This window comes from Pinus tabuliformis, chromosome 3_1 (genome assembly GCF_031772625.1).
Source record: "Pinus tabuliformis cultivar Carrire ecotype Pingquan chromosome 3_1, CPIR1, whole genome shotgun sequence".
NCBI classification, from domain to species: Eukaryota; Viridiplantae; Streptophyta; class Pinopsida; order Pinales; family Pinaceae; genus Pinus; species Pinus tabuliformis.
Window position 1 is genome coordinate 976802631 of NC_142301.1, and position 21751 is coordinate 976824381.

Consider the following 21751-nt stretch of genomic DNA (forward strand, 5'->3'; position numbering starts at 1 on the left):
ACAGGTTCCAAACCATCACTAGACAACTTTGGGGGGTTAGGTCCCTCAGATGGCTAGGGCAAATGTTGGGAACTATTTGTCATCCACTAGGTCGGTTGGGGGATGGCCATCTTCTCCTATGCTCGTGGGCCCTTGACCCTATTGTGGGTCCTACCATCTCTCCTATGTGAACTTGTAGAGTTTGGAGTCTTTGGACAAGAAAAATTGTTGGTTCCCTACTGTTATAATGAAAAATTGTTTCTTGAGATGGATCTTGCCTATCCAATGGTCATGTCAGTTACAACCTCCTTGGTAGCTCGACACAAGACATAAGCTACCTGCACCTTGGATGTCCATTGTCCGAGGCAGTGAAAGGGGGGAGAAAGAGAGGTGAAGGACTTGCATGCAAGCTATTTCAGCACCACCCAACTTTAATATTGTCCTCCCTCAGCTCCCTAGAGGGCCAAAAGGGCTTGGAAATTTTGATTGTATGCAATAGATGTGAAAATCTCTGTTTTAAGAATCGGTCGGCTCAGAACCGACTCGGCCGAGTTGGTCCGATCCAAGGCCTCACTAGGCGACTCGGCCATCTAACCAGCTCGGTTGGCCAGGTTATTATTGAGCCGACCGAGTTGTCTAATAACTGGCTGGCTCGAATGAGTCTGAGCCTACTCGGCTGGCTCGGTGACAACGGCCCGTAAATTGAAAAAACAATGATTTTTTTTTGTTTTTGCTTTTTTGGGGACCCGAACTAGATTTGTGATTTGTCTATAGCTTATTTGAGGTCCATTCCTCCCTCCTAAACCTTATAAAACTCGCCCAACCCCTCTCATTTCCTCATAGCCATCTCATTGCATTTGAGTGAGAGTTTGTGAGGAGTTGTGAAGTTTGTTTTTGGAGCAACAGTGAGGAGTCTTGGGCAAGCATTGTAGCAGGAGTGAGGAGCTTCTTGGGCAGCCATTTGGAGTAGCATTGAGGAGTTGGTTTGTTGGAGCAAGCTTGAGGAGGCAGTTTGTGCCTGGAGGTATTTTTTTTCACTTGTAAAACTCTGTTTTTGCTTATTAATTTTTATGTGCAAATCTGGAAATTGAAAAGAGTGTTTTTTGTGAAAGAAATGAACAATGAACCAATGCTATTTTTTTGTTTTCATTTTCAGTTTTTTTGCTTTCATTTTCAAGTCAAAACATGGCACTTAGAGTGAGAGATGCTGCTTTGGCATATGTTGAAATGGTTGATAGTCAAATGCATGGCAAATTTTGCCATAGAAAAATTAAGGAAGGTCCTAGGGGCATTAATAGGCTGAAACAACACTTACGGCCACGGGGATTAGAGGCCAAATTACTCCATGTGAATCAGATGAAATTGGGGAGATTAGAAAGGAATTGTTAGCCAACTTTGAGAAGTCTAAAGAAGAAAAGGCTAAGCAAAAAGAGTTAGAGGCTGAAATTGGGAGGAAGAGGAATATACAAAAAATGCTGGCTACCAACCCCCATTTTGATTTTGAGGGTTCTTCCTCTATCCCTTATACTAATGCATCCAACCCCTTCTGATATGTTCCTCCCTCTTTTGAGTCTATTCAAGAAAAGGGTAAGGGTAAAATGAAATAGAAGGGTGATATGAATATCAAAAGTTATTTCATTGTTACACCCTCCTCTCCATGAAATGCACATGGTCCTCAAGCTAGTAGAACTTTGTAACCCACTTTAGATGACCATAGGAAGAAAGAATTGAGGGAGACTGCTTGTGATTACATATGTAGATGGTGGTATGATGCTGATATCCCCTTCAATGCTTCCTGTGCACCATATTATGAGCCTATGTTTGATGCCATACATGCAGCTGGAAAAGGCTTCAAAGGCCGTACCATGCATGAGATAAGGGGGTATTGTTTGCAGAAGGAAATTGCCTCCATTAATGAGTATTTGAAAGATTTCAAAAACTCATGGGCAAGAATAGGATGTACCATCATGTTAGATGGATGGACTGATCAAAGAAATCGTACGATTATAAACTTTCTTATCTTCTGCCCACAGGGAACAATGTTTTTAAAATCAGTTGATGCATCTGATAAGGTAAAATATGGACAATTGTTGTTTCAACTATTGGATGAGGTTGTTGAGGAGGTGGGGGTGGCTAATGTACGATGTTCTTGCTGGTAAACTGTTAGAGGAAAAACATAGAACCATCTTTTGGACCCCATGTGCTGCACATTGCATAGACCTCATGCTTGAGGATATTGGCAAATTAGATTGGGTCAAAAACACTGTAGATCATGCCTAAAGCATAACAAAATTTATCTACAATCATTCATGGATTTTGTGCCTGATGAGGAAACACACAGGGGGTAGGGATATTATTAGGCCTTGCTATCACTAGATTTGCTACTCATTTTTTGACATTGCAATCTATGCTTTCACAACATAGAAACTTGCAAAAGTTTCCAGTGAAGAATGGAATCAAAGCCAATGCTCTCACAAATAGGAAGGCAAAGAATTGAAAAAGAAAGTTAATGAAGAAATATTTTGGAGAAAGGAAGTAGAGATTGTGAAGCTTGCTGAGCCACACTAGTTAAGGTGTTGCGGTTGGTGGATGGGGAAAGATTGGTTATGAGCTTCATTTATGAGGCTATGGATCAAGCAAAGGAGCAAATAAAGAGGGCATACGAGGATAAAGTGACTAAGTATGGGCCCATTTGGGCAATCATTGATGAAAGATGGAACAATCAACTCCATCGCTCTATACATGCAGCTGGGTATTTTTTGAACCCACGGTATCATTATAAAGCTAAGGAGATAGGAGCTTTGAAGGGGGAGGTTAGAGATGGATTGATTGACTACATTGATCACATGATCCCATTAGAGTGTGATCAGCTGGAGATACACTGGCAGGCCACAACCTTTAGTAATGTCTCAGGTACCTTTGGGAAGAACCTAGCAAAGATTACAAGGGAAGCAGATGATCCAGGTAAATAAAAATTTCAATTTTCATATTCTTAACACTTATTTTGTTAAACCGTTTATAATTTGAAAGTTGGATATAATTTGTAATTTTGTTGAGCTAACTCATTACACTCCTATGTTTTTTGCAGCACAATGGTGGGAGGCTTTTGGTAGCCATTGTCTTGAATTTCAGAAGTTTGCAATTCGTATTTTGAGTCAAACTTGCAGTGCTACTGGGTGTGAGTGCAATTGGTCTCTCTTTGAGAGGATTCACGCGAAGAAGAGAAATCGTTTGGATTAAAAACGGTTAAATGATCTAGTCTATGTCCAATAAACCTTCGGCTCAGATGCAACCAATTGCTGAACAAAAGACCTGATTCACATCCCATTGTGTTGGAAGACATTGATCCAACATCAGATTGGGTAGTGGAGAGTCATCCAACAGAGTTTGATTTTGATGATGATCTTGATTTGGATTTATAAGTGGAGGCATCACTTGAACATAATGTTAAGTTGAAAGCAGATCCTGATCCACTTGTACCAGCCTCAGCCTCAGGGCTAGCAAGTCCTCCAGTTGAAGGCGCTTCCTCTGCTCAGCCACGACAAAAGCGCATATCTCGTCTATCTCAGCTTGCAGCTACTGCACCGCCTGCTAGTGCTCCCACTTCTACAGTTGCAGTTGGAGATGATGATGAGGAGGAGCCATGGGGCCCCCTGTCTGACTCTGATCTAGCAGTAGCTAGTAGTACTGGTCACAGTGTACTTCTGTTGTAGAGGCCATTTCTAGCCTCCTTGGTTATGTGTTTTTGTTTTGATCTCTATATCATCATCATGTATGTATTGGACAGTGCACTGGGTGCCATTTTGATATAATGGATATATTCATGATTCTACTTTGATCATATGTTGTCTTCTATCTATATTCTAATGCTGTGCGTTTGGAAACATGAATGAAAATCTTTAAAATTATGTCTTTTTATAAAAAAATAAATATTTAATGTATTTTTTACAACGACCGAATCATTGAAATCGCGCCGGCCGAGTCGGAGTTGGAGTCGGAGTTTTAAAACATTGAAAATAAGCTTGCTCATTTTTGGACCCACAAACTAAGAAGCGTGAACATCTTGTTGTTCGCTACTGTTGATGCTCAAAAAACTGAACTAGATTGGCAATTGAGGTCCCTCGGAGGCTAGGATAATTTAACTAGTGATTTGCTTATGCAATTATGCACTGAAATTGAGTCAAATTAGGCAAGAACATCTGTATCCATGTAGTTTAATATGGTGCGAAATTCTGAACAACAAATAATAGATGCCAACAAGTTGTTTACTACACGAAAATAATTAATGTTGAGTTCTGCACAGATAAGAAAGTGCACCGAACAAGACAAAAGTCTAGGTGGGTTATATTTTTTAAATCTAGAAGCTAAAACTAGCTTACTAATAGGTAGACCAAGAAGCAAGTCAAAATTGCTAGTCCACATTGATTGGGACTCCCTCCACTTGTTCGACGTCTAATGGAAAGGGGCATCCAGGTGTACACAAAGTGTACTCATCAAATTTACTCGGATTCTGGATTATAATCTGAGAAAGAAAAACTATTCAGGCCCCTGAGAGACCACTGATTTTTGGATTCTGCATGACATATCCAGGTATTTGGATATCTGGTCAGATGATGAAGTAATCTTTTTCTCAATGTGCTGGATTCCAGTTGCTTGACCTGGCTAACAGGTGTATAGGTGGTGCCTAGTCAACACACAAGTGGCAAAATGACATAAGGTAATTGGTCGCGTTGTGGATGACAACTATTAAAATTGATGATGTGCGGCTTGAGGTGACGACATGTGACACTCAGTTTTGGCCTTTTTGATGGCTAGTTGGATGGTTTTTGGATGACATGCAGTAGCAATAGATCATGACATGTGGTAGCAAGGTGATCTGGTAGGCTTCTTTAGACTTTGGATTTAGTTTGGAAATTGTGTTTTAAAAAGTAATTCAACGGTCTTCAAAGGACATCTTAATTAAAAGACTCAAACTCTGGATTTGTCGGGGCAACTTGTTTAGATCATGGTCACAACATGTTGTCGAGGGTGTTTGGTGGTTTAGCTCTTGGAGGAAAGGGGTCATGAAAAGAAAATCACGAAAAGCATAGCAAATCCTTGTAATCTGGGTATCCAAGCCTTTTGGTGTAAATCTGTATAATCCAAGCAAAACTAATTTGGGTATTCAGGATATTAGGGGTTTCGGCAGATATTACATGCAAAACAAAGCAAATCTGGGTAATTCAGTTATCCGACCGTTTGGTGTTTTTGATTTGGGGAGCCAATGCTAGTTAAGACCATGGTTTTAGCCCATGGTTTTTGGGTTCTCATAGTATTAGCCCCAGAAGGGGCTCCAAGACTTCTTGTTGGCCCGGATCATATTTCTATGATGTGTCAGCCTTGATCAAGCAATTGCCTATAAATAACTTGCTCTGAAAGTTGTGGGAGTGAATATTGTATGCGATATGGAGAACATTTAACACAAAGAGAAAGTGTTGGGAAATTTGAAGTTAGTGTAGTCGAGTATGAAGAAGTCTAAGGATGAAGTCTAAAGAAGACGTGCATCCTGTGCAAGGAACCTATCCAAAATACAGTGCCAAAGTGTGTAATGAAGGCTGATTGCTGAAGTGAACATTTGTTGCAACACGTGAGAGGACAATGTTTAATTTATGCGACAGATTAGTCCTGTGATGAATATAGAGTACAGTGACAGAGTTGTAAGTACAAAGTAGAGAGTAGTGAAGATCAGAGTTAATGCTATGTGCAGAATTGTGAAGAACAAAACAAAATAGGACTAAGAATTTTTAGAGATCATAAGTAAATCAAGGGATTGGGGTCTCCTTCAGGTTGGTGCCTGTAAATTACGGGATTGGTGTTTCCTTGAGGTTGGTGCTTGTATATTGATATAATAGTAGGTTGATGCCTACAAGAATATTCATATAAATGTCATGTCCCCATTTTTATTTTCCTCTGTAGTACAACCAGGGTGGATTTCCAGGGCACAGGATGGCTAGGTCATGGTAGCAGGATTATGTCATTAGTGGTTCCGGGAGAGTTTTGAGGAGTTTTTATGGGATCCGGTGGCATTCACTTGGCATAGTCTATCGTCCGCACAACTTGCTTTTTGTTCCATTGCATTTTGACAACTTTCAGAAAACGAGGTTATTATTGACCTTGACAAAATTAATTTCGCTTGAGGTGACATTCTGAGAGAAATATTTGATGGAATATCTCAGTGTAATAGCTTGTTGGAACTAGAATGAGAAGATCTATAGGATGGGATGCTGAAAAGTGACTTCCAGTGGCTAGAACGAGTATGAGATTTACCATTTTCCCTGTGGTACCCGGGGTTCCAAGCTCGCAATTCCTAGTGTTCCATCAACAAGGGATCGAGCTCCTCTCAAGTAGAAAGACCAGGATAATTCGCATCAATATTGGAGCCTTAAGAGGCCTAATTTGATAGTTACCTGGGAGGTCAATTGTTCTAGCTTGGGGGCCTTGTTTGCTCTTCAGACAGGTCGAAGGTTTAAGTGCCATACCTACACATGTTTTCCTAGAGATCCATTAACAAGTGGCTGAATTTTTGAATAAAGGAGCAGGCATTAGGGCAAACATTCAAGGAGGTTGCCTCTCGTATAATTATAGGAGAGACATATAACCAATGCCAAATTTGCCCCGAGGACCCAAAGCAACAAAAGGCATCTATCAATTTGCTGTAAAAATTACTATTTGTGCACGTGATGCTGAATTAAAAGGCAGAAGGCACTGGAGGATGCTACAAATTTGTTAAGAAAAGGAAAAGAAAGACAACAAAAATTTGGGCGGAGTGCAAATGAGTTGCAATAGAGTTTTGGTCATCATTCTATAATTATGGATGGGTTCTATCACAAAAAGTTGAGCTGCATTAGATTAGAGGACAAAATCAGTGTCAAACTCGTTGTTGGGGTTTATAACAAAGCTAGATGTATTCTCAAGGTGAAGGGATCAATTCCCTTTTTCCGCAAAGTCCGTGGGCTACTTCTTCTGGTTGGACATACCATTTCTTCACAAAAGGACGATATTCTTGGTTACCTAGGCAGTATTTCATTCATTGGAGAGCGTGGTAATTTCGAGAAATATTTTTTCATTGGTGGGTCAAGTTTTGTCATTTGCATAGATCGAGAATAGAGGGGACACAATTGCTATCATATCTTGGGTCATATCTACCTCTTGTGAACTACATAAGCCTCTATATTCACTTGTGCTAAGTTTCCAGTCTCCCTGCTGCTTACATGGCTGTTGTGTCAATGTATTTGGGCTGAAGATTTAAGTTGCAACTTCTGTCGTCAAGAAGGGATATCATTTGAGCATATACAGGGCTAAATCACTGAAGCAGAGAGCTTTCTTCCAGGTAGGGCCAGATCATTTTATGGTCTTAACAGTGTGTTGAGACTGAATTGTTATTGGGTCAAGTTGTTGGGGGCAAACTGTTGAGGAAGAAAGAACTGATATCTAGAGGGGATTGCATTCAAGGAAGTCACTGGTAAATATTTTTCAAATCTGAAGTTTTTTACATACATGTAGCAACAAAAATTGGGAGGGTTGCGTTGGCCTCAAACATCATTTTAGAGTAGCTTGTCGAAGTAGTGACCAGGTTCCAATATCTGAAACTCTTTGTTTTTCCTAAATTATTGTACTAGCAGTAAAATATGTTTTTTCTAAGTTCCCTTTATTGTTGCAATGAACTCTGTAAACGTCATTTGAGCCATAACTATAAAACCACCACCTACAACAGTTTGTCAAAACACCTCACTGAGAAATTCAACAAACTTAGAAAACAGTGGCCTCATTATCACAGATGTCCTTGTCATCATTTGACTAAAACATGGATCAAACCTTCATAAACTCCCTTAATAAACTAAAAACAACAATCAACAAAACTCTCTCCAAGGGAATATTTTCTATGCTACAACAAGAGTGGCCACAGAAGGAACATGAGTTGGGATACAAAATCTTTACCCTTTGGACAAATTTGAGATCTATGGGGTTTTCAGTAAAAGTCCTTCTCAAGTTGGAAGAACTTGCTTCACTCCTCTCCAAGGTGTATCAATTAGATGGGAAGAGCTTGATTTGGGCTCTAAAACCAACCATGTTTGCCTTAGTACAATCCAAGTATTTGGAGCACCCTTTTATAGGAGTCAAACTTCCAATTGCCTCTTGTCTTAGTAGTATCGTGATGTTGACTGCTCCTATACCCCCTTACAGTGATGACATAATGAGGAGACTCTTCAGACTGATAGTACAAACCTTTCAGGATTTGGATAAAAGCGAGGGTCCTACCTTTGGGAAAAAACTGGCGATTTTAGAAGTCATGGCCTTGGTTAGATCTTACGGCTTCATGTTTGAGTTGGAGTGTGACGACTTGATCCTGTAGATGCTCCAATGCTTCTTCAGCATTAGGAAACGTCACCCTGACACAATCATAGCACACATGTAGTCCATTTAGTCCGCATGTATGGGAGGCCATGATGCCATTTGTAGGAGGCAACAATCTAGATTGTTGGCCATTTGGAGGAGAGAACAATTGGTCTCGCTTGCTGCTTATGAACTGGTCGAAAGGTTGGTTAAGTAGAACATTGGTCTGTTCATGAGATGATTGACTCAAGAGGAGTTGTGGAGGATTGGTGGTGACCAACCATGCAACAAGAATGAGCTAAGGAGGAAGGCTCTTTGCTTCATGTGCATGGAACCTTGGGGACTTGACCACTCAAGCTTGAGTGACACCAAGGAGATGACATGGGTAGAGCAGGAGGAGATTCTTTTTGACTTTTAGGATGGGGATTCTTCTTTGGATTAGTCCATTGGTTCATACAAGGATGCCTCTGAGGAGCATGAGAAATCATGTGGAGTTGTTGATAGTGGGCTAGATTTATATTCTGGTGTGTGGTGAGTAGTCAGTGGACCCTATTGTTGAGAAATCTAGGGCATGAAGAGTTAAAAGATTTATTTGCTTGATAATTGCTTGTGATATACTTCTTAGCTTATATTCTTCTCTTCGTTATATTATTATTGTGTTCTTTTCATCAAGACAATTACCAATATGCACAATAGAAGACAAGTGACACAGTATGTAGGCTTGTAAGCCAAGGCCAAAACCTCTCACCTCTTTAGAGGAAAACTCGATCAAAACTTGATCTTCAATTGACGAATACCAAGACCATGATAAAGGACCTTGACACAAGTATCCTACTAGGAACCTTGTCATTAACCTTAATGCTTTGCCTCTTCCTCCTCTCAACTTCTTCCTTGATCTCGCACTGCCCTTCTCGGCTTCTTATAGACAAACTCAGTCTCTATCCTTCACACTGCTGCTTTTCGGCTTCCCTTAGAGAATCTCCATCCCTAGGCTCTCACTGGTCTCCTCTAGAGAATCTCGGTTTCTATCTTGGTCACCAATAGAATCTCGGTCTCGTAGGTTTACCCTAGAACAAAAACTCTAGTCTCTTTGCTTCTCTTCGACCTCCTTTTGCGAGATTCTATACCCAATCAAATGTTATCTTAATGCAACAATAAGTTCTCCTTTGATCTTCTCTTAATGCCTTCGGTCCTTCTTCTTTTGTACCCAAAACAAGTACTCCAGAAGAATTCTTCCTTCGCTGATTCCAGAAGAAATCCTCCTTCACTATACCTAGAAGAATCTTGTCTTCGCTATCCCCAGAAGAATTGTATCTTTGCTGTCCCCAGAAGAAACCTTCTTCGCTATCCCCAGAAGAAACCTTCTTCACACTTCTTGCTGCTGGACTCTACTTCACACTTCTTTACCGAATGCTTGTTGAGTTGCTTCATCCTAAGTGAGGCTGAGTGTGGCTATATGTACACCTTTCCTCATGTCCTTTAGGTTGACATGAGCACAAGTGGTTAGGTCGACTTCTTCTAGCAAGTTCTTCCATCGTTGTAGGCCGACTTGAAGAGGATAAGTGACAAGCTCTTGGAGGATACTTTATATAGACAAGTTTGACCTTTTACAAAGTGTAACTCTGACCTACTGCAACTTGGTTCGGCCCTACAATTGCTTCTCAGAATTTCAGCCTTGAAATTTTGGCCTCCAACAACTGCAACTTCATAGAAACCCTAGCTTCACATGTGTGGGGAGAGAGAGAGAGAGAGAGACAGAGATTTAGCCCAAGAAACTTTGCTTTTTCCTTCCTTCCTTTGTTCTTCTAGCTCTTCTTCTCCTTTGCTATTGCAGATCGAACTTGACTTGGATGAGTGTCTCAAATGAGGTCGAGCTCCTTGCGTTTATAGCCTCCTTGAGGGGTTGAATAACCCTCTGTTATGTAAAAATTAAACAAGTTTGTAATTATTAATTAATTAGGCAAAGGGCATGATCAAAGATCATGCCCATTCATCAAGAGGCACCCAAGGCAGTGTTTAAGCCAGGGGCCTCCCACATTTGTAATCATCATTCAATCAATATCTATATATATATATATATATATATATATATATCTGTTTCTGAGTTTTAATGCTCCATTTGGTATCAGAGCGAGTCGCTCCTAGGCTCACTGCACACAACTCACAGTTCTTTGACTACCTGCAATGCCACTGTTCGCTATCGTCTGTTGCATTAGTCCCTTGTTCCTTCCGCCCTCGATGTCAGCATCTTTGCAACCATCCGCCCAAGTCTGCTACTTTCTTCGGTTCGTTGGCCCTGTCTCTTCTATACACTGTTTTCTTCGCCGACGTCCATCATCAGTATTAAACCTCATGTCGACTTATGCTGTTGTCTCTCGTTCGATTTTTTCCGCACCAACTGCCACATCTCATCTTGTCCGATTGCTGTTGATTCTCGGCCACCATCAACTTTCTACCCGACACCCCACCCAACCGTCGTTTTCCTAGTCTCCCTTTTGGATTCCTATTCATCATTTTTTTGGCTGCAGGTCAAACAGTGTGGCCTCGATCACCCTCTTGGTCACATTTATTAATATAACTATATATTATATAGTTAAATAATACTATACATTATAAAAATAATTTCATTATATAATTAAATTAACTAATTATTAAATTATATTGTTTATATTTATATAGTTTATAAAATATTATTATTTAAAAAAATAAAAAGAAAAAAGTATTATTTAATATAATAATTTCTTTTTTGGGTCAAGTTGAGAAATTTTTAAAATTGGATAATATATGCTACCACATACCCGATCAATGTTGTCGTAAATATCGATGACCAATTTTAGTAAAAAATTGATTGATCTTGAGAATAAGGTTACCAGACATTCCAATGAAATGAAGGAGCTCCAAGATACAACAAATAGAATAGAGTGTCAACTTGAGCAAAACCATAACGAATTTAAAAAAGATTATGCAATCCTTTCAAAAAAGTTGGATCTAAATCATAATCAAGCAATGGTAATGTTGACTTGTATTTGTGACAAGTTGAAGATTACACCTGATCAAATACCCCAAAATAATGAAGCTATTCAAAATCTCAATTCTCCGGATACGTCAAACTCGTCAGATTCAATGAGAACTCGGAGTCTCCAAAAGCATCGTCCATCCCCCATCAACAAAATAGGAACATGAATTTTCAAAATATGCAGCTCTGGAATCAATATTCGAATATGGAGCTCGCGAATCAATACCCCTTCTTCACTCCATCAATTGCTACATATCAATGAAGAGCAAAACTTGAGCTCTCCAAATTTGATGGTAACGAAAAGTGGAGTGTTGCATGGTTCAATAAAGCAGAAGAATATTTTGAAGTGATGATGAAAAACTTAGGCATGCGTCAATGCAAAGGGAAGGTGAAGCATATAATTGGTATATGTGGTGGAAAAAAACGACACTTGCTATCAGTTGAAAGAAATTAAAAAATGCATTCTTTAAGAGGTTCCAAGGTGTAGAGGAAGAAGAGTTCTTCTCAGCACTCACTAGACTACGACACGAAGGAGATGTGGACGAATACACTCGAGAATGGAAAACTTTAGCTACACAACTACTTGGATTATCAGAGACTCGTCTCATTCAGTCATGTATCATGGGACTTAAACCCCATCTCTAGGCCGAGCTTGAGCTTCATGTCATCACTTCTGTAGAAGTTGCAAGACAGAAGGCAAAAGCTGCTGAAAAGAAGCACGAAAAGATCCGGTGGCCAAAAGTTTAATGAGTATATTTGAGACGAAGATTTCACCAAACTGGGGACACAGATAATACAAAATATGTTCCACCACATCTTCGTGAAGGAGAAAAAATTAACTTGGAAATGCAAAGAATGAAAGAAGGCAAGTGCAAATGTTGTGGCGAAAAATGGGACCCTGAACATAGATGTGCTAAGGGAAAAGAAACTAAGAACCTGTATAAGTGTGAAGCAACTAATGATTCAGACAGTGAAGACTCAGAAGAGATCGAAGATTCTCCACAATTTTCTCCAGAAACAGATCACGAGAATATTCCGCAAGTGTCATTATGGGCCATGACAGGTATATCTCAGCCCCAGGGATTAAAGTTAAAAGGTCATATAAGAAAAGCAACGTAATGGTTCTAATCGATATCGGTAGCACCCACAACTTTTTGGACTCAACTATGGCGAAAAGGCTCAACAATTTCACGTTTTCTATGCTCAACATGAGAGTTATAGTAGCTGACGGTAAGAAAATTGAAAAGGTAGGTAAATGCCATAAAGTCAAATTACAGATTCAAGGCTATAATCTAGAGTCTCTGTTCTACATTGTACCATTAGGAGTGGATGTGGTTCTAGGTATCCAATGGCTACAAACTCTAGGCACCTACTCTGCTAACCATCAAAAGCAATCTATAAAATTTAAATGGGAAGGGCATAAATACAAGTTATATGGATTCCAACCCCCTGAGAATCAAATTGTATCATCATCCCAAACGATGAAAATGATTCGAAAAGGAGCACCAACTTATTTAGTGCAGTGTCATCAATTAGAAATGCTAACTTCAAATACGAGTGACGAAGAGTCTGTTGAAGTCCAAGAACTAATGCAAAAGCTCGAGAAGGTGTTCCAAGACCTTCCAATGAAGTTGCCCCCTAAAAGAGAAATCAAGCATACAATCAAAGTCAAATCAGGATCAAATCCCATCAACATCAAACTGTATCAATATCCACATCATCAAAAAACCGAAATTGAGAGATTAGTCCATGATCTTTTAAAATGTGGCGTTATCACAAAAGGTAGAAGTCCATATGCTGCTCCAGTGGTATTAGTTCGAAAAAAAGATGGATCGTTTAGGCTATGCGTAGATTACTGAGGGCTAAACAAGATAATGATTAAGAACAAGTTTCCAATTCCGTTTATTGATTAAATGCTGGATGAACTACACGAGAGCTAAATACTTCTCAAAATTAGATTTGAGATCAGGTTACTACCAAATAAGGATAAGATTGGAAGACATAGCAAAAATTGCGTTCCAAACACATGAAGGTCGTTTCGAGTTTAAAGTAATCCCTTTTGGGTTAACCAATGCACCAACAACATTCCAAGCTACCATGAACGAGCTATTCCATCCATATCTAAGGAAGTTTGTGTTAGTGTTCTTTGATGACATTTTAATTTATAGTAAAACATGGAAGGAGCACCTACAACATTTGGAGCAAGTTCTTACTGTATTAGAAGAGCATCAGTGCTATGCCAAGAAGTCCAAATGCACTTTTGGGAAAGAAGAAGTACAATATCTAGGACATATAATATCTAAGGAAGGATCCTAATAAGATCAAGGCTATAAAGGAATGGCCCAAACTAGTTAATATCTCCAAGCTAAGAGGATTCTTAGGACTGACCAGGTATTATCGAAGATTTATTAAAAACTATGCCCATATAACTGCACCCCTAACGAACCTTCTAAAGAACTTATTTTGATGGAATGATGAAGCAGAAAAGTGTTTTGAAGACTTGAAGGAAGTTACGTCTAATGCTCCTGTATTGGCAACTCCAGACTTCTCGAAACCATTTGTAATTGAGTGTGATGCTTCAGGTTTTGACATAGGAGCAATACTAATGTAGGATGGTCACCCAATCGCAACTCCAGACTTCTCGAAACCATTTGTAATTGAGTGTGATGCTTCAGGTTTTGGCATAGGAGCAGTACTAATGTAGGATGGTCACCCAATCGCATTTGAAAGCAAGAAGCTCAATAAGAAAGAATGTCTGAAGTCAACATACAACAAGGAAATGCTTGCTATTATGCACACATTAGCCAAATGGAGACAATATCTCTTGGGAAGTAAGTTCTTAATACAAACAGATCATAATAGTCTTCAACATCTACAAAACGACAAAATGGATCGAAAAAATCGTTGCCTTTGACATGGATATATTACATAAGAAAGGGAAAGATAATGCAATAGCTGATGCTTTGTCTAGGAAAGATGAAGAACCATCATTACTTGCAGTTTCAATTGTTGTTCCCGAATGGCTTAATGAGATTCAAAGTGAATATGCAAAAGATCCAGAAACAAGTGCTATAATCAATAACCTTCTTTAGAATTCAAAATTTGAATGGAAAAACGATATTCTATGGTACAGGGGAAGAATTCATCTGAGTTCAAATTCCAAATTTAAAGCCAAGATTCTCAAAGAGTACCATGATTCACTGTCAGCTGAACATGTAGCATTCTTTAAAACCTACTATAATGCATGCCAGTCATTCTTCTGGAAGGGAATGAATAATGATATTAAAAAATACGTAGCAAAATGTGTTAAATGCCAGAGGAATAAAATTGAGAATATTATGACACCTGGACTACTTCAATCTTTAAATATCCCGAATAAAAAATGGGAAGAATATCAATCGACTTTATCGAAGGTTTGCCTATGTCTGATGGTAAGGATAAAATTCTTGTAGTGGTCGATAGACTCACCAAGTATGCTCACTTTATTGGAATGAAGAAATCAGACTCGGCAAAACAAATCACTGATATATTTTGCAAAAATGTTTACAATTTACATGTATTTCCCAAGGTTATTGTGAGCGATAGAGATGCCAAACTCAAGGGTAATTTTTGGAAGGAATTTTTCAAACATATACGAACCTACCTCAACATGAGTTCAACTTACCATCCTCAAATAGATGGCCAAACAGAGGTGGTCAATAAATGTTTAGAAACCTACCTACTTTGTTATGCCATAGACAGAAAATAAGTGGCTCAATGGTTACATCTCGCTGAATGGTGGTACAATTTTACTTACCACACATCAGCGAAAATGACTCCATTTCAAGCTCTGTACAGTTACGAACCTCCGAAATGGAAGGAATTTGCTATCATCGAGACGAAACTTCCAGCTGTTAAAGACCAGTTAGAAAAAACCCAAAAAGTTGTCTAAACTCTAAAAGAAAATCTAAATAATGCAAGAAATCGTATGAAGCAACAAGCTTACCGAGACAGAACCGAGAGAGAATTTGAAGTTGGAGAATGGGTTTGTTAAACTTCAGCCTTACAAGCAGTTGTCCTTAAAATAGAAGGGAAAAAACAAATTGGCACCAAGGTTTTATGGACCGTACTAGATCAACAAAAAGATCAACAAGTAGCATACAATTTAAGCCTTCCTGATAAAAGTCGTGTTCACAATGTTTTCCATGTATCTTGCCTTAAAAAGGCATTTGGCAAACATCAATCAACACAAACAACACATTCGACCTTAGATAACGAAGGAAGGGTCATTCTAGAACCAGAAGGTATCATCTCCATCAGGGAAAAGAAGCTGCGATCACGAGTAATCAAAGAATACTTGATCAAGTGGAAGGACTTACTAGAAGAAGAAGATTCTTGGGAGACAAAAGTGTTTCGTCAACAACACCCATCGTTACGTATGCTTTAAGGACAAAGCATCTTTTCCAAAGGAAGGCAATGTTCTGTAAAAATTAATCATGTCTATAATTATTAATTAATTAGGCAAAGGGCATGATCTTTGCATCAAGAGGCAACCAAGGCAGTGTTTAAGCGAGGGGCCTCCCACATTTGTAATCATCATGCAATATATATATATATATATATATATATATATATTTGTTTCTGAGTTTTAATGCTCCACCCTCCTTTAGGCTGACTTGATCTTGCTCTTAGGCCGACTTGGTCGTAGGATACAAAATAACTTTTTTCGTGATAAAATAAATATCTTTCTTTATTACATTGAGTCCAAATGGGACTTATGACACATGACCAATATTATTCTTTATCCTAGAAAGACCTCGAAAACCTAAAAGCACAAAGAACATGCTTTTCACTCAAACTTGAGTATGAAACACATACTCCAAAATAAAACATAATTTTTTCTTTCTTTCTTTATAAAGAATATATAATGTCATGATTACAAATAGGTCATTATGAAGACCGAACCTAGTTACAATTTTCAACACTCCCTTTTAACCAGGGAGGTATTCATAATCCCATTACATGGTACAAGGAATCTCCATCTTGAAGCATTCTTATAAGAAGAGTTGGATTGATGAGCAATCTTTTTCAAGCATCTTTATCATAACGAACATTGTCCTTGAAGGTCTTGTTACCCACCACCTGTGGGTAGTGTAAATAGGAGATTTTTTTTCTCCTAGATGGTCCTCCACTGACAGCGAGCAGCCCCTTGCAGCCCTAGATAGCTCGATGTGCCATTTTCTCCGCCACCTAAGCCAACTATGTGGTCCCTTGCCCATCTATTATGAATGTAAGTTTGAAGGTGGGCCTCCCGACCCAAAGGTATGACTTTTTATTGGTTTGCTTAAGTAATTTTGTTTACTTTTAATGGGTACTTTTTGTTGAGAAATCTAGGGCATCAATGGTTAGGTGATTTCTCTATTATGATAATTGCTTGTGAGTGTCTTTTTACTTCTTAATTATGATATTCTCTGCTTATGTTATTATTGTGTTCTTTTCATAAAGACAATTACCAACTCATGAACAATACAAACACAAGAGACACAGTATATAGGTTGTTAGCCAGGGCCAAAACCTCTCACTCTTTGAGAGGAAAACCCAAACAAATTCTTCTTATAGAACCTTAAATTGACGAATACCAAGACCATGACAAAGACCCTTGACCCTAGAGCCCTTCCAAGACCAAGTCATAAGTCTCCTCCTCTCCCTTAGATCAATGGTGCTCTTCCTCTTCCTCTTCTCAACTTCCTTCAGGATTTCGGCCTCTTCTTGTAGGTTTGCAATACCTTTCCTTGACAATAGAAACCCTAGTTCAATTTTACTTCTTGAATAGTCTCCTCCTTGAAGGAAACTCCTTCCTCTCTTACTCGGCTTCCTTCAGCGAAGTTCTTCACCCAAACAAGATCACCTTTATGTGACTACAATCTTCGATCTTCCCTTGCCTACTCCGGTCCTGCAATTCTAGCACGTGTGAGGGTAAACTTAGCCCAAAAAAATCCACAATGATGACCCTCTCCTTCGTCGTACTTCCTTCTCTCTTCGTTGGCTTTTAGGCTCTTTCTAAGATGATATGCGCACTTGATAGTGGAGACTTGCTTTATCGAATTCATGTCCTCCAAATGAGGCCGAGCACTGCTATATATAGTCATTTGTCCATGATAGATAGGTCGGCATGATCCCTTGGAGTAGGCCGACTTCATCTTCTAGATTTATCCTTCCTTCGTAGGCCGACTTGAGTGAGGGATAGTAACAAGGTCTTGTTTGCTCATGAAATCCATGATGCAAGCATTACAATAATTTTATTTTTCTTCTTTACATCTTTTACATAAAATCACAATTACATGTCATTATGAAGTGCGAACCTAGTTACACTTTTCAACACTTTTGGGCATGGATTGGTGGGGGGATTCAGCGGAAAGAGTGGGTTAGGTCTATATTCTTGTCTCCACTACTTGATTCTGTGGTTACTCTTGTATCCTAGTCTTGTAGGATCTCCTTTACTGGCCATTGGCTTCAGGGTTGGCACTACATGGAAAATCTTGATTTTGCTTGTGTGGTTCCGCTTCCCGACTCCATATACATCACCCCTTTCCACTCATTTTAACCCCATTCATCATTTTTTCCATTCGGGTCCACATGTGTCCATTGGGTCCACATACAGTTAGCCTCCCCCTCCCCTTCTCCACACCTTGGGTCGGGCTTGGAATGATGCCCCAGAGTTTGATGGAGCTAAAACAAAGAAAAAGCATACTTTGGCCACTCTCAAGAGGAAATGTACCACAAAATGCAGAAGATGGCCGGGACATACAAATTTAGTGCGTGGGCAAAAGCTAAACATGAGCGCCACTCCTTATCCATGGCCATCACCTTGGTTCTTATGGGTTCTAGATGAGCCCCCTCTATCCTTAGGGAACCCATGATTGTCCCAACGCTTGGTGGGTGATGAACCGGCCCACCTTAAGGGGGTACCCACTGCTACATATTATACATCATGCTCTTATCCCTTGTAGCCCCGAGTAGTTATGAGGAACAATCAATAAATTGCAAAAGGCATATGAAGAAGGGTGAAAAAACAAAGGCTGGGGAACTCATGTACCACGATTTTCTCCCTCCTACACTCACATACCCAGGTGTGGGCTTCCCTTATTATAGCCACCCATGAACAGAGATATGTGGTCTGGACAATTCCTTTGATCCCCACTACATTCCATTATTATATCATTTGCCAGCTACCACTTAAAGGATGTACCATGGACATGTCACCCCCTTAGAGGTTGAAACCACCTAATTGGGTCCTTGGTTACCACCTATTGAGCTCGGAGACACTTGTACATGCCAAAGCCCACTATGGAAGGGCGTGCCACCATGAAGTGCCCCATTAATCCCAAGACTTGTAAGCTTTATTACTTGAGTATTCTAATGACTTGTTGTAATGGAGGGCAAGGGGACACATTGGATCTTATGCAGGATTGCAGGTGGGTCTTCATTTAGCGCTTGGTCTCCCTATATGGGGTCTTAGCCCTCCAGAGGGCCACATTGGCACTTGTATGGTGAGCGTTGAGAGAGCCATGGGCCTCCACCATAGTAGATATTACTTCATGGATCCCCAACGCCAATCATTAATTGCTCGTGTTCCACCTTTTTGGATGAGGATGATGCATTTGGTTCACCATGCCTAGCCGACTCCACACTTGAACCATGTACTTGGCAGATGTTCCAAGCTCTAGAGGATGTCTCCCGATACAAAGGGAGGGCTTAGATCACTATCCTAGCCCTTACAAATGGTCTACAAGCATTTTTAATCCAGTTGGAGACCCATGAGGATGTCCTTATGCCCCCACACCCACTTGGGAGCACCACAGGTTCTTACTTGGAAAACAAGGGGTCAACCCCTTGTCCACTATGATTGGAGTCCATTCTACATCATGGCACCTCTTGGACTTCATTAGGCCTTCTCAAAGGCCCAATTACTCACTTTATTGATGATTTGATCCTCTTGAGAGGCTTATCTTTACATTATTGAGCTATTTGGTGGGCTTGTCACCAAAAAATTTGTTATTATGCACATTATTTTATTTTAGGGGCTAAATTAGGGCAAATTAGCTAAATCGAATTAATTAGGGAGTGTATAAATAGAAGTGAGATGAATCATTTTGATCATCATCACTTGGATTGGGTTAGTCTCTCTTGTGAGATTTTCGCTATACCTTTTGGAGGACGAGTTTGGATCATATGGATGAATTTTGATGTTTGGTTATCTCTCTTTGTCTTGGAGCTTCTCTATTGGCATATATTGATGATTGGATATACTTGTAAGTGCTCTTTTAGTGCTATTCTTGTTATTTACTTTGTCACATGCATGCTGTTGGGATTTTCTCTATACTAGGCTGAAATTTACTGCTTTTTCTTATGCGAAATTGTCGAAATTGTGATCTTTTATAGTGATGTATCATGTCATGGGTCATGTTTGATTGAGTGAATGTTCCCAGAGATGGTTTGGGTTAAATACATCTTGATAAGTCATCAAATATTGCAAGTCGAAGTATAAAGACCTTGAAGCAACTGTTCTCATGCTCTAATGCCATGCGAAGTTGTTTTAAGGGCCTCCTTGATTGAGTGAATCCATTCCAAATATTAAAATTCTCCTTGACTCCATCTCTCCCAAAGGACAAGGCACTAATCCTCCATTGGTGATCATTTTCAACGCTTATTGTTTTCACCTCCCTCTTTTTCTAGGCCTAACCTACATAGGTCACCTAGGCTATCAATTATCTCACAATCTAGCCATCCAAACACTTCGATTTTTGGTCCACTATTGCACTAAGGTTTGCTTTAGAGGCCCTCCAAATTTGAAGCAAATCCGACGATGGGATCTCGAGATATAGCAAGCCCTAGCTCAAGGATTGTTTCTTGCCCTAGGTTTCCCTTGGCTAGTGACCTCATTTGGATCATTGCATTCTATTCCAAGAAGACTTTCCCATTGATCCTCTTCTCTTCCATAATTAGGTCAAGCCCCTCCTTGAGTGACCAATTCCACTTTCTTGACCTAATTTTGGGTCCACTTGGTCTTGCAACTTTATAACTCCAACTCCACAAATATCACATAAAGACCATGTCTCCATAAGGATTTCTAGGCTTAGAGAACATCTTTTCAAGATACATTCCCAAACCCTAGCCTCAAGAATCCCTTTAGCCCTTGCGAGAGAGCCTACCACCTTGCTTCGCGAGCAAGAAAGCCATACAATTGAGTCCCTCTTGTGAATAGGCCTTGGGAATCACCTTTCATCCTTCCATTGATATATTCATGATCATAATTCCTCATACATTGGGTCTCCTCCCATCAGTGAAAGCCCGTAAAGAGTACGGAGCCTTAACCGAGGTGGCAGTGGGCTATCGCTTCATCGTTGCCCTCGACCTAGTAGTTGCTCTACAAGATCCCCTCGTAGGACCCCTGCTAGTTTGAGTGGTAACATGCCTTAACTAGACAAACTCATGCTTATTTGAGAGCATTATGGTGGGAGGCTTTACGTGATCTGCCACACTACCTCTAAGGCACATATGCCATCCGGATGTTCATTGGGTATGTCCTTTTAGGACTATTCTTATCTTGGATTTCTAATCCCGAATCCTCAAAGAGTATCGGTTAACAACTTCTTTTTCTTGGATTCTCTAATCCATAAGAAGTTCCAATCTTAGATGCTTATCCAATCCTCGAGACTCCATTCTTTTTTTATGGCCTTCACCAACGCTTATAGCTGTTAGTCCTAGTCTAGTGCCTGACCCTTAAAGACAAGAACTATCCAATATCACTCCCTCTCAATTGGGGAAGAGATATCTACCAAACCAAGCTTTTCTCTTAAATACTCAATCTTCTTGTTTGGTAATGCTTTAGTAAGTATATTTGTTACCTGTTCATCAATAGGTATATAATGCAACTCTACGATCCCATCTCGTACCAGGATTCTGATGTAGTGGTACTTGTTGTCTATATGTTTCGTCCTAGCATTAAACCCCAGGGCTTCTGTCAATCTTATACAACTTTCATTGTCACAGTGTATGTGTGTAAGGATAATCAATCCTTCAAACAATTTTGATAATAACTTCCTGACAAACTTCACTTGCAACAACATACTCTGCTTCAACACTAAAATCAATTTTATCCTGCTTTCTGCTCATCCATGAGACTATGGAAGACCCTAGGCTGAAGCATCCACCTGCTGTGCTTCTTCCATTTGTCTCATTGCCACTCGAATTTGAATCTATATATCCTATGAGTTGGATTTCATTACCAGAATACTAGAGGCAGTGATATATGGTTCCATGCAGATATCTTAGGATATGCTTGGCTGCAATCCAATGATCATGTTTTGGTTCCATCTGAAACTAACTGACATTCACTGCAAA

General features: G+C 39.7%; 1 protein-coding gene across 4 annotated transcripts in view; it reads left to right on the forward strand.

The window, feature by feature from the left end:
- The window catches only part of APC11 (anaphase-promoting complex/cyclosome 11), a 148234-nt gene that overhangs the window by 45896 nt on the left and 80587 nt on the right, over positions 1–21751 (forward strand). The gene's annotated exons all lie outside the window — the stretch shown is intronic.